The 22,532-nt window shown below is 42.0% G+C and overlaps 1 protein-coding gene across 5 annotated transcripts in view; it reads right to left on the minus strand.

The window, feature by feature from the left end:
• HS3ST5 (heparan sulfate-glucosamine 3-sulfotransferase 5) overlaps window positions 1-22,532 on the minus strand; it is a 552,259-nt gene that overhangs the window by 476,942 nt on the left and 52,785 nt on the right. For 3 of the 5 annotated variants that reach the window (XM_085611384.1, XM_085611385.1, XM_085611387.1), the window contains exon 2: window positions 18,735-18,852. The gene's annotated coding sequence lies outside the window, so the exon portion shown is untranslated. The remainder of the gene's footprint in view (window positions 1-18,734; window positions 18,853-22,532) is intronic. The other 2 variants (XM_085611386.1, XM_085611388.1) reach the window with 1 other exon arrangement.

Genomic DNA, 22,532 nt, shown 5'->3' on the forward strand with positions numbered 1-22,532 from the left:
CCAGAGAGGTGTGCTTTTCTGACGCTTGATATTTAAATGAATGAGAAAGTCTTTAAATTCCCGACTATTGAAAAGCGGGTCTTTGCCAGATTTCAAAATCGACGGAACACCCCGAGTTACAAAAATACTTTTGAGACTCTTAATGACTCTGTCATGAGTAGTTGACGACAGATCTTCCACCAGAGGAAAATGGGAATATTCATCAACAATTACTCGTTGATGATATCCATTTTTAACGTGCCCAAGGAAATCAATTGCAATCTTCTCCCTCCTCATGCTTTGGGAGATCAGACATGTTTAACAGATGTGGGGTTGTCTTAGATGACAAACAGTTGCACAAATGACATGCCTTTAACTCTTTTTCAACTCTTTCATCAAGACAGGGGAACCACACTCGGTCCCGTAAAGCTTGTTTCGTAGCAACAACCCCACGGTGTCCCTCATGGGACAGTTCAATAACTTGTTGTCTCAGACTCTCTGGTATGACAATTCTCGACCTTTGTAAGATGATGCCTATTGGAGTAACTGAGAATTTTTCTTGCACATTTTTGAATTACTGGTATTCAAGGTCATCATAAAGAAGTTGAGTATGTGTTTGCTACGTTTGGTGTGTAATGCGTTTGAGTATTAGCAAATCCCTGTCAGTACTCGTGGCAGCAAAGATTTGTTCTGGGGTGCGCTTGAGAGCCGGCAAGCAAGATGGCCGCACCAATGTGACGCTCCTGCACTCCAGGGCATAGATCCGATATAATCCTGCCCCAAATGACCACATCACTCCGTAAAAGACTTCCAGATAACTAGATACTGCTGAGAGAAGACTGACGCTGATTCTGGGTGTGATTACTGTACTTATCCACCATGGAGAGGCTGTTGCCTTTTGGTCTGCCTAAAAGTCGCACAGCTGTAATGGCGGCCGCCGTGATGCATAAGGCCTGAGGTGGCGGATGAAGGGCCCCAGTGAGTAGCGGAGGGGAGCGCAACCAGAAGTCTGACCGTCGCTCACTCCAGTTCACCTTGCTTTGAAGGGGTGGCACTCTGCGGGCTAATCCCTGCGAGGCTCCAGCCAAGGGGTGCATTCATTGGGTCTCGGCCTGCATAACTCGGGTCCCGCTCCTGCAAGACCCGTTCATAACCTCTGATGGGTTTTGAAATCTGAGGCTCCAGGCAGCCCCTTAATTATAAGGCACAACTTCTTCCTCTTGTCCACTCTACGTGACAACCCCCGATACATGCCTGCAAGCGTCAGTAGTGTCCTACCCTGGTGAAGAAAAGGCGGTCGAGTTAAGTGCTGCTCGCTGGACACAACCATTTGGACCAGTGGTCTGGCACCATACGTTTGATAAGATGCTGAGCAGGGGCACTGCACATACCAATATTTGAGGGCCACATACGACCCCTACATTCAGAGATCCCCGGCGGTGCCTATAGCCGGGTGTGGCGAAGAACTCAGCCCTCCCGACTACGATGCAAGGTAGTGCATGTTGACACACAGGGGCATTGTGGCCTGTGGCGGTGCGACAGCGGAAGAGTGCGTGCAACGCTGAAGAAGCCAAACACCTTGGGGGCACTCTGCTCTGCTGCTGGAGCTGGGGTCTCTCAAGCTCAGACTCACGCCTGATTCATTATTGAAATGCCCTCGCTGATGACCACTACTCAGGGACTGTGTGCTTGGGGACCGATGGCAGAGGCCTCCCTCCTCTTTTCTTCCAGAACGTTAGAGGAGTGGGTAACCCACAAAAGCGTAGACGCATCCTGGCTTATCTGGCTAGGCATAACATCTATATTGCCCTCCTGCAGGAGACTCACTTAGTGGACTCCGTGCACATCACCTTTGCTACCTATTGGGCCTCTTATAGGCAATTCACTACATATTCCTCATATGCACTGCGACTCTAATCCACAAAGGCACACCATACATTCTGCAGGGATCTCAGAACGATCCCTAAGGGCGCTATACCTTGATATGGGGCAGGTTGGCATCTGTGTCTATCACCATTGTTAATTGTTATGGACCAAACACTGCTGACCCTGCCTACTTCGATAGACTTTGGGGGCAGGTCGTGGACATCGGCACCACTCATGTTATTTGGGGAGGCGATTTTAATATCGTGCTTAATGTGGCTATGGATAGATCTCCCACCCCATCCATTTCTCATGGCTGTGCAGCCCAACACATCAGTGCCATAATGGAGGAACATGAGTTGCTGGACACATGGCAGTCTCTCCATTCGCTGGCAAGATAGGGCACTTTCTACTCTGGGGTACATAACAGCTGGTCAAGGCTGGACTATTGGCTCATATCTAGAGGCCTAGGCACGTGGATACATGGTGTAACACATTTAGCAATCACTTACTCAGACCATTCCCGGATCCTACTTGAACTGTGCCGCCATGTGGTCTCTTCTACATACGTCTCATGGAGGCTTTCTCTCATGTTGCCTTTTGGATACCGCTTTCCAAGAGGAAGTGAGACAGGAGATTGTTGACTTCTTTGACAGGAACAAGGATTCTATCCCAAAGGCTTTTAAAGTTACTGTTCGGGGTATATGCCTGGCCAAGAGTGGTGGGGTCTCACATTCTATCAGGGATCATCTGCGAGGGCTAGAGAGAGAGAGAGAGACATTACATCTTTGGGGAGTCAACTAGGAGCTCCTGAGGTGTCTATGAAAATCACGTTGCTCTGCCAGATTTTCGGGAGATAGCCAAATGCATATGCCTGTGCCATAGCAAATATGCGAGGCCGCATGGCGAGGGAGAGCATCCAGGACACATGCACCCAACACCTATTTTACAAATGATGTTCTTGAGATCAGAGATAGTGATGGATCATTGGTTTGGGACACACCAGAAATATTGAATGTTTTCTCCACTTTCTTTAGCAACCAGGATATATCTTGAAGGACGCAAAATGCTGACAGGATGATATTGGGTTGGTTAAGCGACGTGCAGAGGAAATATCTGTCAGCGGATAGAGAGGAAGATGAAATACTGGAGGCTATAATGCAGGTACAATCTGGCAAAGCCACCAGCCCTGATGGCCTACCCACAGATGTTTTTAAAGAATATGACTCATTATTTCGCATACCATTACTTCGCAGCACTTTACTACAAAGTTTTTACTTAACAAATACCATTACTACGCACGTTTTTAGTTTGCATACCTTTACATTGCAAGTGCAAACTAAAAACTTGCCTAGTAATAAAAACAAACATTTACCCCAACACTACACTAAACACTAAATACAAAAACACTACCCTATACATAACAAACTCTAAAACACTACCCAAACACCTAAACACTACACCACCCTACACTACTCAAACACCGCTTCACTACCCTAAACCCTAAATCTCTACCCCCTGCACGACCATCCCCCTCCCCCAGCTCGCTCCCTACACTCAAACTCTACCCTGCACGACACCCCAACACAACCCTAAACACTAAAACACTACCCTACACTACACAATACCACAACACTACTCTAAACCCTAAAACACTACCCCATGCACAACCCTCCCCCAACCCCTAGTCCTGTCCCTACATCCAAACACTACCCTGCACGACACCCCGACACTACCCGAAACCCTAAAACACTACCCTACACTACCCTGAACCTCAAGACACTACCCCCAGCACGACCCTGCCCCTACCCCCAGTCCGGTCCCTACACTGAAATACTACCCTGCACGACTCCCCAACACTACCCTAAACCTTAAAACACTACCCTACACTACACTAACACCACAACACTACCCTTAACCCTAACACACTACCCCCAGCACGACCCTGTCCCTACCCCAGTCCTGTCCCTACTCCCAAACACTACCCTTCACGACCCCCAACACTACCCGAGACCCTAAAACACTACCCCACACTACACTAACACTACAACACTACCCTAAACCCTAACACACTACCCCCAGCACGACCCTGTCCCTACCCCCAGTCCTGTCCCTACTCCCAAACACTACTCTGCCCGAACCCCCGACACTACCCTAAACCCTAAAGCACTACCCTACACTACATTAACACCACAATACTACCCTAAACCCTAACACACTACCCCCAGCACGACCCTGTCCCTACCCTCAGTCCTGTCCCTACTGCCAAACACTACCCTTCACGACCCCCAAAACTACCCTTGACCCAAATACACTACTATACACTACACAAACACAAGTACAAGTACACTACCCTAAAACCTAAAAAAAAACTACCCCCTGCATGACCCTCCCCCCTAGGACAACTTCCCCTGGCTTACCTCTCCTGACGTCCTCTTCGTAGCAGCTGAACCCTATGCTGGACTTCTTGGTGCCCCTTGCCCCCTCACTCCATGACGAAGTTGTCCGCTTTCCCTACCGCTGATCCGCCGCTTCTCCTTTAACTGGCAAGGCGGGTAGTTCAGGGAGGATAGGTCACCATTTTAATGTGCAATTAGTAGGCTGGCATGGAAATGGAGATGGAATGCTGCTGGAACGCTGTTCGCTCCAACGCCTCCATAATGTGGCAGTTGTCATCGCGCACCTTCCTTCCGGCAGCGTCGCTTCCTGGGAGGAGTTCTGCCTGAAGTCGCATCCCGCTGAAGAACCCGAGTGAGTACCTTGTTTGTTTAGCCATTGGAATGCATGCGTTCTAACAACGCATGCGATGTAACAACTTGCGTAGTAAAGGCTATGCGTTGTTAGATCGCATGCGTTGTAACGCTTGCGAAGTAATGGTATGCGGAGTAAAGCCTCCATAGTAATGGGTGAAAACCGTTTTTAAGACTTATATTGGTACCTTATTACTGATTCTGCAGGCTGTCTATCGAGAGGCAAAGAACTCCGGTCTACCCCCACCCTCCTTGAGGGGAACCATGATAATCAGCCTTCTCAAACCTAAAAACCTGTGAACAATTGCGAATCCTACCGCCCCTGTCCCTTATCAATTGTGAGGCTACAATTCTCACAAAGATTCTAGCAAATCACCGTAGCGGCCTCTTAATGATATTTCTAGTTAGACTGGACCAGTCAGGTTTCATACCAGGATGCACTATATCACACAATTTGCGCACCCTTTTTGAGTTCCTACAGGACATTGATCTGGATCTTGCCACATTTGTGGAATTTCTCGATGCCACCAAGACCTTATATTGCTTATTTACTACCTGCAAAACACTGTTTGCTAGGGAAGTGCCAATGCCTTTGGATATATTTCTATATATCAGATTATGACATACTGTAAAAGCTGCTGCCTCCAACTTTCCTTGGGAAGCTTCCACATTTGCCCTCTACACACCTTGCTCAGATCCGCAGGCCCGAAACACTTGGTCGCCATTTTGTATCATTTGGCTCAGCTGGAGATGCCATGTTTGGCTGATCGCACTCATGCCGGATTAGACCTAGAATTGGGGACGCCTCTTACTGATAAGCAATAGCTTTTTTGTCGTCTGCAGAAAGGGTGCTCGCTTATCCATTACACATTTTTACATCGATATATTATATGCCTGTCAAGCTGTACAGATGTCATCTCCCTCCTGATGATAGGGAGATGCCAGAGTGCGCCCGGTGCGGCATAGCAGAGGCAGACTTCCTCCACCTGGCCTGGGCATGTGACCTGATACAGGTCTAGTGGAAGGATATCGCTGAGACACTCTCTCTCATGATTGGCCAAAAAACTACCCTCACTCTGTTAATGGCAATATTAGAACACACGGGGTGGGAGTTGGTTTTAAAAAATATGTGGAGCTCAGCCTTCTACTGGCCAAACATAGGGTTGTGCTTAAATGGGGAAGGGGACGTGTGCCACAATTTAAGGAGTGGCTGCAAGACTTGACCTACTGTAAAGATCAGCTGACCACCTATGCTGAATTACTACCCTCTAGCTCATGATTTAGGGACATCTGGGAGCCGTTGCAATCTTCCCTACTTTCACCGATATCTTACTCCGTGGATAAAACCTCCTTCAATTAGGTCACTGTGAGATTACCCCTATTTGCTACCACAACAGTTTACATAGCCTGAATCGTTCTATGCAGAGCATAGTGCAGCCTGGATGGAGCCATAACGGGACCTACCTACAGCCATGCAGTGCAGTATTTAAGATGCATGCCCAGAATGTTTTACATGGTCCATTATCATTTGTTGACTGCTGTACTGTTACACATTGGTCCTATTATGCTTTGCCCTTTTTGTATACCTATACACTGCTTTCACAGACGTGGGGAGTATGAAATAATCTGACAATAGATGCCGGATTCAAATGCTGTTGTGATGTTGCACAAGATTACTGAATTGGTTTACTGATTGTTGTTTATCACACATCATATGTCCTTCATGAAAACTCAATAAATAAATATTTAAGAGCAATGATTTGTTCTGACGGTATGGCAGCAGGTGTACTGAACTTCACAATGAAGTTAACATAGGCATCAGATGCTTTAGAAGTAGTGTCAAAATACTGTATTGGCACACATGAGAATTAGGTAGCAATGTTTTGATTTTTTCCTGGACGATGCACAACTGATCCCTGCAATCGCAACCCCCTCCTCTCAATATGAGGGGGCATCTTGACTTTAGGTTTGGCAAAAAGGGTGAGCGATGCTCGGTGGTCAGTGACAACTGTGAAATGTTTTCCATACAGGAACACACGAAAATGTTCACAAGCCCACACCACAGCGAAGCTTTCTTTTTCTGGTTGTGAATAACCACATTCTGTGATAGACATACTTCGGGTAGAATAAGCCAGAATGTCTTGGGGAATTGGGATGTCCATTGTGCTGGGCAAGGATCGCATCCAAACCCACTGGGCTTGCATCAACCATAACCTCCGTCCAATTTCGAATCAAAGCATCCCATATCAGGTGTGTTCTCAATTACATGCTTGATTTTCTTGAAGCTTTGCTCACATTCACTTGACCATTAAAATGGGACATTTCGTTTAGTTAAGCCTCTCAATGGGGCATGTACAGTGGCAAAGTCACGTATATACCTTGAACAGTAACTGGCCACACCAAGGAAGGAGCTCAGCATAGTTACATCTTGTGGGGGACACATGGATGACATGACTAGTACTTTATTTGGGTATAGAGTCCGAAAAGACATGGCCAAAAACTTTAGTTTGGTTTGATGAAGCTCACACTTTGCCACATTTAAAGTGAGACCTGCAACAGCAAGTGTAGGACAGACTTGTGTTGATCATGTTCATTTTGGGTGGCCCCAAAAACTAGTATGTCATCACTGTACTTGAAAGCATTTGTGACAGGCTATATTATACGACAAATAACATCCTGAAAAAGTTTGACAGCTGATGGCACTCCAAAACTTAGCCTTCTATATCGAAGCAAACCAACATGGGTTGAAAAGGTAGTAATGTACCTGCAAATCTCTTTCAGTTTGAGCTGGTGATACTCTTTGTTGAAATCAAGGCAGGAAAAGACTTTAGCTCCATTCAGCTGTGTAATCATGTCGGCAATGTGCGAACTTGGATGTCGTTCTCTTTCAGTTGTCTTGTTGGCTTGGTCCATCTCTACGCAGATGCGCCCAAATCTTACGCTATCCTTTTTTCGCCACTACCACTATGGGATATGCCCATGACGTCGGACCAGTGGATCGCTCAATGATGTCATGCTTTAATAAGATATCAAGTTCTTTCTCAACAGCCTCTTGTAAATGGAATGCAATTCAATGATTTCGTTGACCAACAGGATGCAAGTCCTCATTTATGTGAAGTTGCACGTTCATGGTCTTAAGTCTTCCTAATCCATGAAACAAAGACAGAAACCGATTCACTATCTCTTGATAGGCATTGCCATTGTAGTTTACAGAAATCAGCCCCATGTCAGCAGCAGTACTGAAACTGATTAAACATGCGCTTGATGAAATGCCTGGCAAGACATGAATTGGCGCTTGAACTTTTGTATTTTTATGCTTCACAGTGGCTTTAAATGAACCTTGACTTTACAGTGCGGTCGAAGCAGTTCATCATACCTTTCCACCGACATAATGTTTATCAACACACCACTGTCTATGATAGAATGTATAAAGCACCCATTCACTTTCAGTGTGATCTTGGGCTGTGTTCAAATGAATTTTGCACTTTCACATGTCGGCCAAGCTTTGACCAGCATTCTTCCTTGCAAGAAGCTAGCCCTACATTTGCACTTCATCCGGCAGTCAACACTGAAATCGCATACCCATCTTCCTCACTGTTACTCGACAATGACAGTGATGAACGTTTACCCAAAGAATTTGACGACAATCGACATCATTCAGTTTCTACTTTCCTCAACTGATGTTGCCTTGTGGACATGCACAGAATGTTGCATCTGGAACTTTCTCATATTATTTTTTTGTTTTCTCAACGTAACACACTTGAACTTGCCTCCATTTAGTTTTTTTGATGTGACACACTTTGCAGACTGTTACAAAATGGCTCTCATACATGCAGCCTTTGGATACCTGTCCAATGGTAGGACATCTACACATGTGGAAAGGAAAATTCACATCAGAAACACAACTTATTGTTCTTTGGAGACGTAAAATTATGGCCCTACGCAGTGCGTTTGAACATACTTTTTACACTCAGCGCTTATTCATTTTAGACTGCCCTGACCTCTATGTTAGTTGCCTGTCTGTCAGCTCTCTCATTCGCTCTGGCAGCCAAGAGTGCTTGCTTGAAGCTGAGTATCTCTTTCATCATTCTTGTAAATTGAATGCATTTCAATGATGTCATTGAGCAACAGGACGAATGTCCTCATTTATGTGAAGTTGCACTTTCATGGTCTTAAGTCTTCCTAATTCATTAAACAAAGACAGAAACTGATTCACTATCTCATGATAGGCAGTGCCATTGTAGTTTACAGAAATCAGCCTCATAACAGTGGCAGTACTAAAACTGAGTAAACATGACCTCAATAAAGTGCCTGGCAAGACTTTAATTGGCCCTGTACTTTTGTATTTTTATGCATCACAGAGACTTTGAATGAATCTTGACTTTACAGTGGTGTCGAAGCAGCCCACGTATATACTTTGGTTTTTAATGGAGTTAAGCAGGGCACTGGAGAGAGTTCATTGTTTGTGCTTCTCCATCGACATAATGTTTATTGACGCGCCACTGTGTATGATAAAAGGTATGGAACACCCATTCACTTTCAGTGTCATCTTGGGACAGTGTCCAAATGAATTTCGCACTTTATCTTGTCGGCCTAGCGTTGACCTGCATTCTTCCTTGCAAGAAGCTAACCCTACATTTGCACTTTATCCGGCAGTCAACACTAACATCACACACCCATCTTCCTCACTGTCACTCGACAATGATGGTGATGAACGTTTAGACAAAGAATTTGACGACAATCGGCAGCATTCAGTTTCTACTTGCCTCAACTGATGTTGCTGCTTGGCCTTGTGGATGTGCATAGAACGTCGTGTCTAGAACTTTCTGACACTAATTTTGTTTTCTCAACATGATGCACTTGATCTTGCCTCCATTTTGTTTTCTCGATGTGACGCCATTGATCTTTCCCTCACTTTGCAGACCATTACAAAATGGTTCTTATTCCCGCAGCCTTTGCATATCTGTCCAATGGCAGGACATCTACCCTCATGTTGAAAGGAAAATTCACATCAGAAACACAACTTCTTGTTCTTTGGAGACCTGACTTTATGGCCCTCTGCCTTGCATTGCATCTCACCTTTCACACTCAGCGCTTATTCATTTTGGGCTTCTCAGGCCTCTATGTAAGCTGCATGCCTATCAGCTCTCTCCTTCGCTCTGGGGGCCAGGAGTACTTTCTCCAAGCTGAGTGTCACTTACAGCATTTGTCGTCTGAAGGAATTGGAGAGGCAACTATATATTACTTTAAGACCCATAGCCTGTTCATCGATAAACTCATTGAACTTGCAATGCTTTATGAGCAAATCAAGTCTTTCTACAAACTCATCCATCGTTTCCCCAGCTCTCTGCCTTTCCTGCCTAAAAATGTATCTTTCATAGCTAACATTCGGCACTGGATTGAACTTGAAGTTTAACGCTTATTTGATTCAACGGTAAGTCACTTCATCACCGTGTGGCATTTTCTTTATCACTTATATCACTCCGTCGCCTGCTAAATTCTTAAGGCATTTAATGATCTTTTTGTCTGTTGCTTCTTCCAGCACATCAATGAAATCATCAAATGTTTTGCTCCGGGCAGTCCATCTATCAACAATATTTTGCTTTTTGGCTATACCAAAGGGAGGCAGTGGTTTTAGGAATGCAGCAGCATCATATTCTGTGGTGCCTTCTGCTACCAGGAGTGGTACTTGCTTGGCAACATCTGCTGTCCGCTTGTACCTGCACACTTGTCCCGCACTAGCCTCATGCAGACATTTGGGTCATCGTGCCTACTCTATGGTTGTATGGCTGTTTTCTTCTTTAGCTGCGAGTAGCTGCTTTGTTTATGGCATGGGTTCTTCACCCGTCTCACCTCTACATTATATCAGGTTTCTAGTGCCTTTAGCGTTTCTTTGCATTTACCGGCTTCTGCTCATAGCGTTTTCTTGCACCTGGCTGTTGCTGCTCGCTGCACTTTCCATACCTGGTTGTCACTGCCTTCAGCATTTCTTGATGTTAGAATTGTCTTTGCTTTTATCACTTCCTTGCACTCAGCTAGCACAGCCTCTAGTGCTTCTCTGTACCTGATTGTCGCTGCCTTTAGCGCTGTCATACTGTCTGAATGATGGATCTGGGTAATGTTGTGGCGCAGTACCTCTTGTCTCGACTTTATCAAGCAAATTTCTATCTGACTACAAACTTTTTGTAAGACCTTTACTTTCTTCACAGGCCTTGCACTGGCTGGAGTGTTGCTTTGACTCCACGTATGCCAGCCATCGATTTTCTCTTTGACCAAGGCACATGTGGCATGCACATGCAGTTTGCTGGACCACGACAAACTCTCCGGGAGAGCACTCTCGGTTCTTCAGGTCGCAGGATTTACATAATACCTATCTTATCCCCAGCTGTAGCGTCCTACCCCAGCCCAGGTACTTGTATATGATCATGCCACACACAGAGCTTGGTATAGAACGTCTTCATTCCTCAGGGTGTAACCGTTAACGGGATATTCTACATCATGAATTCCATTATCCACACCCACACACTTATGTCACTGTTCTACGGAGTCCATTAGGAACCACAGGGTTCGCATCATTCTAATTCAGAAAACATTACAGTAACTATAGACTTTTCTGAGTTGTGTCTTCAAAAATGACCACACCATTCTATATCTCCTGGCTTTTAATGGGCCTTTTCTACTTCTAAATATCAGCAAGTTTGACCTGACTAAATGAATCTGGGTAACGTGGATTTTAAGGATCCAGCGGGTATATCCATTTAACTCAAAATGCTGATATGTGTGGTACCTGGTGTTTAAATTACTTGGAACACTTGTAGTCAATGCCTATGTGTTACCTTAACAACTTCCTAGGCTTAGCCTGGGACAGGTAGACTGTACTGTTCCCTGTTTCATGTGACAGTGTTGAAAATTGGGTCTTCAACTTTGCCCAAGTTCTAATACTACTGTTATCTTCCTGTGTATGCATTTTTACTTTTGAATTATATATGTATAGTATTGATTTATACAGCACATTTCCTGATTACTATTCTGTCTCACATTGGTAAGACATTTTATTTGTAGAGTGAAGCATTTGTCCCATAGTGGTATTGTTACATGATGGAAAACAACTGCAAACCTACACTGAAACATTTTTGGCAATTTGCTCATGAAGAAATAACCAGGTCTTGAAAATGTTCCAGAAGAGTCCTTATTACATAACAGCCTCAGGTAAGGAATCTCACAGCAGAGTGGGCTACACTCACTCTGACCATTACAGAGGGTAAAACTATCAAAATGTAGCTGCTTGTCAAATTCAAGGTCTGGCGCCGTTTGCATAAAGGGTTCTGTATATTGAACACATGGGAGCACAAAGTAGGGATATTTGGTAAAGTCATTACATCTTAAAAAGGAGATATGGGAATAAATCAATCATTGTCAATTGGGAAATACCTGGTAGAGTAAAATACCTCTTGGTTGCCCCTACACACAGAAAGCCCCACAACCTTTTCAGAAATTTCCTTGCTGCCTTGACAGACTTGATTTCATTAAAAAATGGGGCTTCATATTTGTAATGGGCAAAATGATAGTTGTAAATGTGTGGTCACGATTTACAAATGAGACCTGTAGCCAGTGGGAAGGATTGGCTGTCAGCCATAATGTGTGCTTGAATTTTGTCCTTCCCTACATAACGAAACAGCTAGGGCAGACAAGCTCTTACGTTTATGGATTTGCTCTCATGATGATGTGACAATGGTGAGAGGGGCCTGCCCTGGTCAGCAGGATTTTGCCCCGAAACCACACCACCAGGGTAGCAGTATTGACATCTTTGGATCTTTAACGTGCGTCGGCCAACGAACGTCGCGGGCACTACCTCCATAGTGCTGCGCACATCCGTTGGCCGACGCGGCCCCGCCCGCGCACGGAAATATCCGCACCGTGGCGGATTTTACGCCGCGATTAACGAGATAATGGCCACTATATAACAGTGCTTAGATTTACATGTCGAGCACAAAGTTTAGGAAAAGAATGTACATTTTTACTTCACCGTTCATGTATATCATGAGCAATGGTTCACAGAATTTACAATTCCAATAGGTGGAAATTCTTGCCTGCATCTCACCTCAGGTAGGATAGGCATTCCTAGAGGATGGAGAAATGCAACAGGTGTTATAATCTATGCTTACCACATCTCCTAGCCCTAAAAACAGGCTTTGTGCAAGGGTCAGTTGCCTGCATGGGGCACATTTTGTTTATTCACTACATTTTCAGCAGTTACTAATTTGATTTAGAATTAGTGGGCACACAATTTGTGCATTTTCAGGCTGTGTCCATGCTTTTTGTGATTTTGGATGACTGGGAGAAATGTTTTGGGTGACTATATAAAATAAGCCAATCATACATCACCACTTTTATGGCCTTTCCTTACTTTTTTGTTGTTATGAATGACGGCACGGAGTTACACTGATGATACTGCAAATTCTTTGGACACTCGCTAAGGTGCCCATTTCTTTTTTTCCACACCTCTAATTATTAACTCTGCTGCTAATCTTACTACGATACGATACGCAAGAAAGGATAAACTGCAGTATATATTCAAACACTGATAAAGGCACTCAGTGTGTTCTATGCTATTGGATTGTTGAAACAGGTAACTAAATTTAGCAAATAATATGTTTAGGAACTTAGGGGTTGGTAAGACCATGGTGTGGCGTGGCAGGCCTTCTTGGCCTCCATTCCGCTGTCAGTGGACTCCCGCCATAATTTGATATCCCCACCTGCCTGGCAGGGATCTTGGTAATCAAAGTAAATCTGCTGGGGAGGCAGAAGTACTTTCTTTGCTACTGAGTGCTGAGTGGGCCACCAAAGTGCCGGCTTGTTGCTGCAAAGCTAAAGACAAATTTCTCCTTATGGCATCAGTGGAATTCTCTAATTTATTTTTCTCAGGAGTGCCATGGTTTCGGTATATGGGGAGTACAAAAAACAGTGATGGTTGCATGCTCTAAATAATTACTGTGAGATGCTGATCGAGTGGACAATGGGCCTCCAGGATAAGGGCTTCCCATGGTGGAACCAGCAGAAATCATGCTGACAAAAACTCAATGGTTTCCCAACTTCTAAACGGACAGAGATACAAAATGTTTGGATTAGGATTTCTTTGTAAAATGATTTATAAGCACAAAAGTGTGTTATATATGTACAGCAATGGCTTCACAATCCATTTTCTCATTTAAACCCACGTGATAACGTTTTTATCTAGGGCAATAGTAATTGGCTCCATTCAGAATTATATGAGCATTAAAACAATTGTGCTCTTTTTTACGTGAGTGGAAAGTTGTTTTAGTATTGTCCAGAATTTCACATTTACGAAAGCCCTTTATGGACCATGCATGCCCATTCCTCCCATGAGCTCCTACTTACCTTTTACCACTATATGCAATTTAACTTTCTTCCTTTTCAACATCCCATTGTATGTTGTCAGTTTGCAGTATAACAACTGTGTGATGTCTGTGGGCATATTTTTAATAATTAATATGGATCCTGTTTTTTGCAAAATTTCTTTACATAGAGATGGAATATGATTATGGCTAGGTGTGTACTATGGTGTTCAATAGCAGTTAGAAGTGAATTAGCTAGGAGAGCGATTCATAGGCTCATCATCACATTTAGCCAATGATATACATATTCTGAGTAAATACCACCTGGCTGTGTAAATTATCCCGCTGTTTGTTGTTTTTATCATTACTCAAGTGCACCCACTAGATGTACCTTAAATACCTTAATCTCTCTGTGTTGTAAATCTTTCATGACAAATGCAATAAATATTCAGAGATCATGACGCATAAAAAGGAAGAGTTGTTTGGGATATGCTTACTTAGTTTGCATGATTAGTTTATGGTTAGACACTATGTTAACTGTATGAAGAATTCAGCTTGCAAAAGCAAACAAACACATGGTTAATATACATGCAACATAACAATGAATACAGGTCCAGGCACAAAGTAAGCTACTAACTGTCCAGGAAAGGTAATGCATAGACTATATTTACAGTACACACACATGTGCAAAAGAGTTAGTGCATCTATCAATGCCTAAAAATCTGTCATGATTTCAAGATCCATGTGTGGGTAGTTCATCAAGTTAAGGTTTTCTTCTTTGCATCTTGGGACTTGTATTTCCTGATTTTATAACGGGCTAAACATGCAGGGAGAGATGTCACAATATGGCAGGAAGTCCTCCACTAGGAGAGGCCACAGCCTCCACTGACATGAAGGGCTGGCAGGCCCCCTGTCCAGCTTTAAATGGTCTCCATAAATCTTAATGGGTACCAGGAACAACTTACATTTTAAACCTTTAACCCTGTGGGATGCCTCACCCTAGTTTATCTTGATTTGCGTATGTCTACTATCTTGTTTTTCTACCAGCATTGGTTGTTAGTCAAAACACAAAGTTTAAAAAATTTCCTCTGTGTGGAAACTAAATGTATTATCTCTTGAGCTGTTTTGAATTGTGTATGTTGATTACTTCACCCTCTTATACCTTCCTGCAGGGATAAATACCATTTCAAACTATACTATATTCCACACTGCATGTTTATTGTAGTAACTAGTACCCTTTTTTGCTCTTAGAACATTCTTATTTTGTGTTTTTCTATAGCATGAACATTATCCAAGCAGATCGTATCATTCATACAGCAAAAAGAGAAAGTAGGACAATGTTAAGTGGCATAGGGTACATATTGATTATATCAAGTATTTACTGCATTACTTAATGTATCAATATGTATCAAGATGTAGACATTGGTTTCTTAGTCATGTTTGTTTGAATATACATTTTGATTTGTAATAAAAACCTCAAATGATTTCCTAATTAGATGATTTGTCTTTGGAATAACCTTTAAAGCTGTATTTACATTATAGAAATAAGGATAGGAACATGAAACTTCCAAGGGATGATACAAGTTGCCATTGCATTGAAACATAGATCCAGTTTGACAGAATATACTTCTGATCAAATGCAAGGTAGCAGGGAAAGAGCTGCTCTGTTTTGTCGTACATTATATTAGCTCATTTGATTTCCCTAACCACTGGATGGAAATAGTAGAATGGTCATTGTCAATATCCATACTAATACCTCATGTTCTAATAATTTGTACAATTAAAAATGTTGACTTTGGAGGGACAGCAAGAAATTACTACTCTCTGTGGACATGCTACTTTGGTTGGGGTAGTGGTTGGAAGTCACACTTGTTTCCAGACCTTGGTTCAATTCATTGATCACAAAATGCGCAAAGATTTTCAGACATTTAACTTCGGGATAAATGCAGACTGTGTAACCCAAGTAGATAATACTTATTTTTCACCCAAAGACAGAAAAGTGTTCCTTTAGATTTACTTCAATGTTTGGAACCACCTTAAGTCTTTTGAAAGATTGACAAAAAAAAACAGAAATAGTCATAGAAATCTTTAACAGTTATAGATTTCCAGGAGTACACATAGGCATAAAATCATTCCATGTATGCATATGGAATCTGTACCAGATGGATTTTCAGGTAGCACTTAAATAATTTGTTGACTTTTTTTGCCCCTGTCTCAGTGAGCAATCTGCTGCCTTTTTGCAGCTTGGCTACTAATACACAACTATAACATACACACACATACACACACACACGCTCGCACACATACCTGCATACATGGATCTTCAATCTGCTGACATCTGCCACAATTTGCACATTTCATATTTTTGTTTCTCTGGAGATAATTTTTTTTCCCAAGGTAAACCCCTCTTCCCAACATTTCTTGCCTATGTATGGTGGTTTTCAATCCATTCCCACCCTGAAAACAGGAATACATTTGTCAGTTTTTCCATGGTGTAAAACAATCTGCACGGAATATATGTATATGTGAATATTCAGAAAAACATTTGTTTGTGAGTGTTCCTCTACTTTTGCAGACAACTCCTTTCCCTCATAACTTCTGCCAACCTACCTCAACCATATGTTTGTGACTCTAAAAATTCAAAAATACATATGCAGTTTCCATATTTATGAATTACATTTGTAGCGGTCAACTTCTGCCAACCCCTATTGTGTAAATCAAGATGTGGTATTTTCTCTAGAAAAGAATGAAACATCTTTGCACCTAATTTGAACTCAGACACAAAAAATGTATTTGAGAATAATGCTGATTGGAAGAATAGATTTCCAAAGAAAACTTCATTAAGGTAGTGCTTGAATGCACTCAGTCTCAAACTAGAAATCACTCAGCAAAACATTGAGACTAGATGCTTCTCATCAACTTCTATTGCATCAATCAACAAATGCCACAAAGCCACCATGAAGGACATGCAATCTATAACCAGTAAAATTAATTCAATCATTGTATTAACATGTATTTGTAGGACAGACAGTAACTTACTAACAACACAGTATGAGGATTTTGTGAAGTAGACAATTACAGGTCTCCTTATATGTGATCATTATGTAGTTCCCACATGGTAGGAGAGATCCTAAGACCAGTTGCACTCTCCCAAACTCAATATATACACACAAAAAGCAACTGGAATAGTTATATTACGTGAGTTTGACCCTTCTATTGAAACTCCCGGGTATCCAAAGATTTCGGATTAGCCGCCCCACTCACTTGATCGTGACATGTGTCATCATCAGCACCTATCCACACCCTGGTAGGATGGTACCACCAGGGCGGACACAACCCAAAAATGTAACGGGAGTTCTTAAATACATCAAGGCTGGATTACCAGGGATCCAGGTGAAATGTATGTTATTAAAAATACTTACAGGTGTACCCTCCTCTTCTATTCTTTATTCATGTGTTACCTGTGATATAGTTAAAAAGATAATTGGGGGTTTTGTGGTTCTGTGTTCATTTATGCGTAATTTCACCTTCCTTGTCGTCATGCCAAAATATTTTAGGCCACATTTGTATATGATCATGTATACCACATTTGCACTATTGCAATTTGTATGTGTATGTAGGATCCATGGAGTGTGTAAACCCAGGTCCAATTCTATTGCTGCTTTTGTGAATGGGCTAACATTACATTGTCCGCATGGATAATGGCCTGTTACCTCAGGCAAATTCCACATTGATTGTAGTGTACGCAGTTGTTTCTCTTTGTATTTCTGACTTCCCCATCCCCACCCTCTCACAATGCTAAAAAAAGAAAAATATGTATATACCACCACTATTTATGGGATTTTTTTTCTTTAAAAATCTTAGCCTGAAAAAATAGGAATAGGCAGTTAATATTACATGTGAAGCCTCTTGAGGAATTTTCTCCTGCAACTGACCTTAAAAAAATATTTTTTTCTCTCTTTCCCACCACGTTTTTTTCTTTTGTCTCATAGGAAATTCCTAGGACCAGAACCTTTTGCATGAGGTGCATGCATAAGTAAGCAGGGACGTAGAAATTAGCCCTGACGAATGCCCCAGACCCGGACCGGCTCTGTGTGAGGGCCGAAACATGTTGGCACAGACATAAATGGGTTTATTTGAACAATTATTTTCAACCACAAAACCCCCAATTATCCTTTTTAACCATATCACAGGTAATCCATGAATAAAGAATAGAAGCGTAGGGTATACCTGTAGGAATGTTTTTATAATATACGTTTCACCTGGATCCCTGCTTATTCAGTCTTGATTTACATAAGAACATCCATCAAATTTTTTGGCTGAGTCTGCGCTGGTGGTACCATCCTACCAGGGTGTGGATAGGCGCTGATGATGAAGCATTTCACAATCGAGTGAGTAAGGCGTCTAATCCAAAATCTTTGGATACCCGGTAGTTTCAATAGAAGGGTCAAACTCAAGCAGGATAACGATTCCAGTTGCTTTTTGTGTGTATATCATTATGTAGTTCCCTTTGTACTGTTTTACTATTGTACAATCAATTGAGCACAAAGAACAATAATGTCATTTAAAATCAAGCTAGTGATTTTCTTTCCAGCATATTTAATTGTGGAAACGCTTTCATTTCTACCACGCTATTGTTTTTAAATCAAATATTGCAAGAGAACAGAACCTTAACAAAGTTAAACCTCTAATCCATGTTATAACATCCATTTCAGGCTGAAAGTATTACTCCTTTTGCATGACTTGCTATTATTCAATATTCAGTAAAATAAGAACACAAACTTACATTTTACTGTCCTCTCCTTAGTTGTCTGTCTTTTCTCCTTGGGCTTACCTCCTTACTTGCTCAATTCAAAGTGAGTATTTATGCAACACTATGTTCAGAATCCACCAGCTGCTTCTGTCTTGAAATACACAAAAAAGGTTTTACTGTATCTTAAACTGCATCACCCAACATTACAGTCCCAATTGTATACGAAATGAAATGTTTCTTGTTGCTTTGGTTAATAAAACAGCACAAGCACAATAACGGCAACCATGATATACATGAAAACAAAATTAGATGAGGTTGCCACATTATTGACATTTGATTGCCCTTTGCTTTTTAAAAATCTTAATATTAAATTATCAGATGTTAAAACATTCCAGTCTCAGGAAAACTCTGGGCTTGTCCCTCTTTACAAGTAGACCCAAAACCATTGTCCTACAGGGTATGTCGGGTCAGTCACATAATATAACATAATCTTAATATTTCTTCACTTATTTGGCCCCTAAGGATTTTTTTTACTGACTTTCTTCAATATTGATCTTTAACAAAGGCTTCCATGCTTTCAAGGATTTGAACATTGGCATATTATGGATTTATTACAGCCTATTCAAAAACTGCATTTGTAGTATGCTTAGTAGTACTAGAGCAGTATTACTAAAGTACTACAAAATACTATTCAGAAACCTAGAAGTGTAAATTTCGATCTTCACCTCTCCTACCTTTTCTATGGGGGAATTATCACACATACGTTTCTTACTTAGGGGCGGATTACGATGCTGTAGGAAATGGCTCAGACCCTTGGTCGCAGCCATTCCTACAGCATTGTAATCTCCTGTTTGGATTCATTGCCAACCGACCCATTTTGATGGAGTCGGTCGGAAATCCAAACAGGATTTCCGAATGGCTTACGACAAGTTCGGAGAGCCGGTCTGCCATTCGGAAAGCTTCCTGTAATCCCAATGGCAGCTCTTTCCGCCTGAGGGATTAAAATGGCAGATTATGACAGCCTTTCTGTGTCCGCCTTTCTGACATAGAAAGGCTGTGGGAAGTCGACTTTGGGGACCCCCAGCAGGGCCCCCATGGGTGCAAGGCCTCCGGATAGTGGCCGAGGGGGTTTCTATGGTACCCCCCTGTTGATACCTGCACCCGAGTGCAAGGATGAACTGCACCTCAGCTCTTTACAATGAGAGCATGCATTCCGGTTGGAATGCATGCTTCCATTGTAAAGAATAGGAGTGCAACCGAACAGTGTTCGGTCGCATCCTACTTGCTGGTTTGGGACCGCCGTTATTCAGTCCCAGTTTCAGGTCAATGTCGGATGGACTCAGGTCTGTCCGACATCGCAATCGACCACCTAGTAGTAAATGTGGGAGGAACCAGGGGGATGGTTGAAGATGGAGCTTAATTACAACTGGGGAGGGGCTAAGGAGGAGTAAGGGAAGACTATGGAGGGGCTTAGGGGAGGACATTCACACAACACAAAAGCCCCTTCCTGTGCACAAACTATGGGCATCATTAGGATGAAGTCTGCCCACCATCCCGACGTAAAACGGGACCGCCTGCCATAGGTGCGGCGGTCCCGTGGGGGAGATTAGGATGCGGCCGCCACACTGGTGGGCACATCCAGCATTTTTAACATTGCGGCGGGCGGTGCTTCCAGCAACACCTGCCGCAATGCAAAAATGCATGTTGTGCATTTGCATGCACAACGTGGCAGGCACCGCGCGGTGCCTGCCATGTTGTGAATGCAAATGCAGGGGGGTACCCCCCATGTGCACCACCCACCCCCCAGAATTCCTGGGGGCCCGCTACAGGCCCCCAATGGCAAGGACCGCATGCCTTTCCGTGGCGGCGCTGCCGTCCTAATATGGTTGGCGGTGTCTAACAGACACCGCCACCATAGCAGGCCCCTTTTTCACCCGGTCACCTGTGTGACTGGCGGAAAACCGACGCCATACTAATATGGTGGGGGGAAATGGGTGGCGAGTGGGGAAAGATGTAGGGCGGATCGCCACCGCCAATGCGGGTGGTGGCGATCCGCCCTACGTCCTAATGGGCCCTTAGTTTCTAAAGTTACTACAGCCAAAAAGAAACCCAAAACAGTAGTAAATTAGCACCACACATGGCCAACCACTAGTAAGGCAACACCCTTCCATAGGAAATAAGGGAGGTAGCGACTTTAAATAAAACCTCATAGGAAATAATGTTGAAATAATTAAATTAGTTAAAATAGTTACAAATATAAATACATGTAATTTCATGCTAAAATATGTAAAATTTAAACATATTCATAATTCAATTCTAACATATTTTAACAAACTTTCAATTAATGTAACATTACTTTTATTAAACTATGATTACATTACATTTAATTAATTATATACATGACCTTTAAAAATTAATAATGGATACAACATATTATTTTTTACTTTAAACTCCAGAAGAAAATATTTAATATCATATGTGTAAACTAACTAAGATTTAATTCCAAATTCAAGTTAATAGTGCTGTACCATTTTTTTGTTCTATACTTAAAATACATATATAACGCTAATATTTACATTATTATTTAACATTAACTAATTTAATATATTACATTAAATGAAAGTTATTTTATGAAGTTTCATATAAAAAATGCCTTCCCTCATAAAGTAAAAATATTTTTTTCTTTATGCGATAATAAATATTAAAAGTGATGTATAGAATTAACTAGTTCAAATATATTTTAATGAAACTGACACTGAACAAATCCAGATCTGGTTCTGCTTCAATACCTTGAAGGAACTTCACTGGCTACCAGTCAAAGAATGAAATATTTTCGAAGCCTTGTATATTGCCTAAAAAACTACAAATGGATCAGGACCGAGTTTACTACAAAGGAAATTCAGCCATTATGGATCTCTAAGGCCCTTATGATATTAATCAGCGAACCTTGTTTGTATGCCAAGCTTTAGGAAAACAAGGATGGGTGGGAGATCTATCCAAGTCAAAGCAGATCAGTTATGGAACAGTCTGCCAAACTCGGAAATCTGATGAGTTTTAGGAAGAACCTAAAAACGTGGCTCTTCCCTAAGCAGAGGATGTAAGCCACTGTGCCTTCTGCTGCAATATTAAGAAAGGTTTCCTATGCATTTTTGGTGGTTTGATAGTTCCATGATACCTGTCAGGTGAACAATACACTTTATAAATTGCTAATAATAATTTTAAAAAATGTTGCATTAATTTACAAATTCAAAAAAGGTTGTTAAAATGTTTAATAATAAATATATATTATTTTATATTTTATAACATTAAATTCTATTCATTGATATTTTAAACTATTTAATGTAGTTTATCATGTTTCATATGGGGTTTTATTTCAAGTCCCTGTGTGCATTTTTTAGCAGCATAACTTACCGTCATAAATTTGGCTTCAGCCACTTTTCCAGGGGGTGCAGACGTGTAAATCTACACTTTTGAGTAACTTTACACTTGTTTTTTTTTAGTAGCCAATAGTAATAAAGTTACTCAAAAGTATATGAGTAAATTACATGTCTAAGTTACTCAGAAGTGTACGTTACCTTTGTGAATATCCCTGATTGTTTCCATTCAGTAGAACATAGAGTCTACACAAATTAACCATTTGAAGGGAGATGTTCTTTCTTCCCTTACACAGATCGAAAGGAGGGCTGTGGTTAAAGTTGCTTAAGTTGGATAGGAGGTAGACTTCACTTTGATGCCATTACTTTGAGCTTTGCTGTACAATATAAAAGTGCAAAAAGAATAGGATAATATTGCTTACACTTCAAGAACCTGAAAAGCATTCCTTGCATTCCT

This window comes from Triturus cristatus, chromosome 6 (genome assembly GCF_964204655.1).
Source record: "Triturus cristatus chromosome 6, aTriCri1.1, whole genome shotgun sequence".
Classification (NCBI taxonomy): domain Eukaryota; kingdom Metazoa; phylum Chordata; class Amphibia; order Caudata; family Salamandridae; genus Triturus; species Triturus cristatus.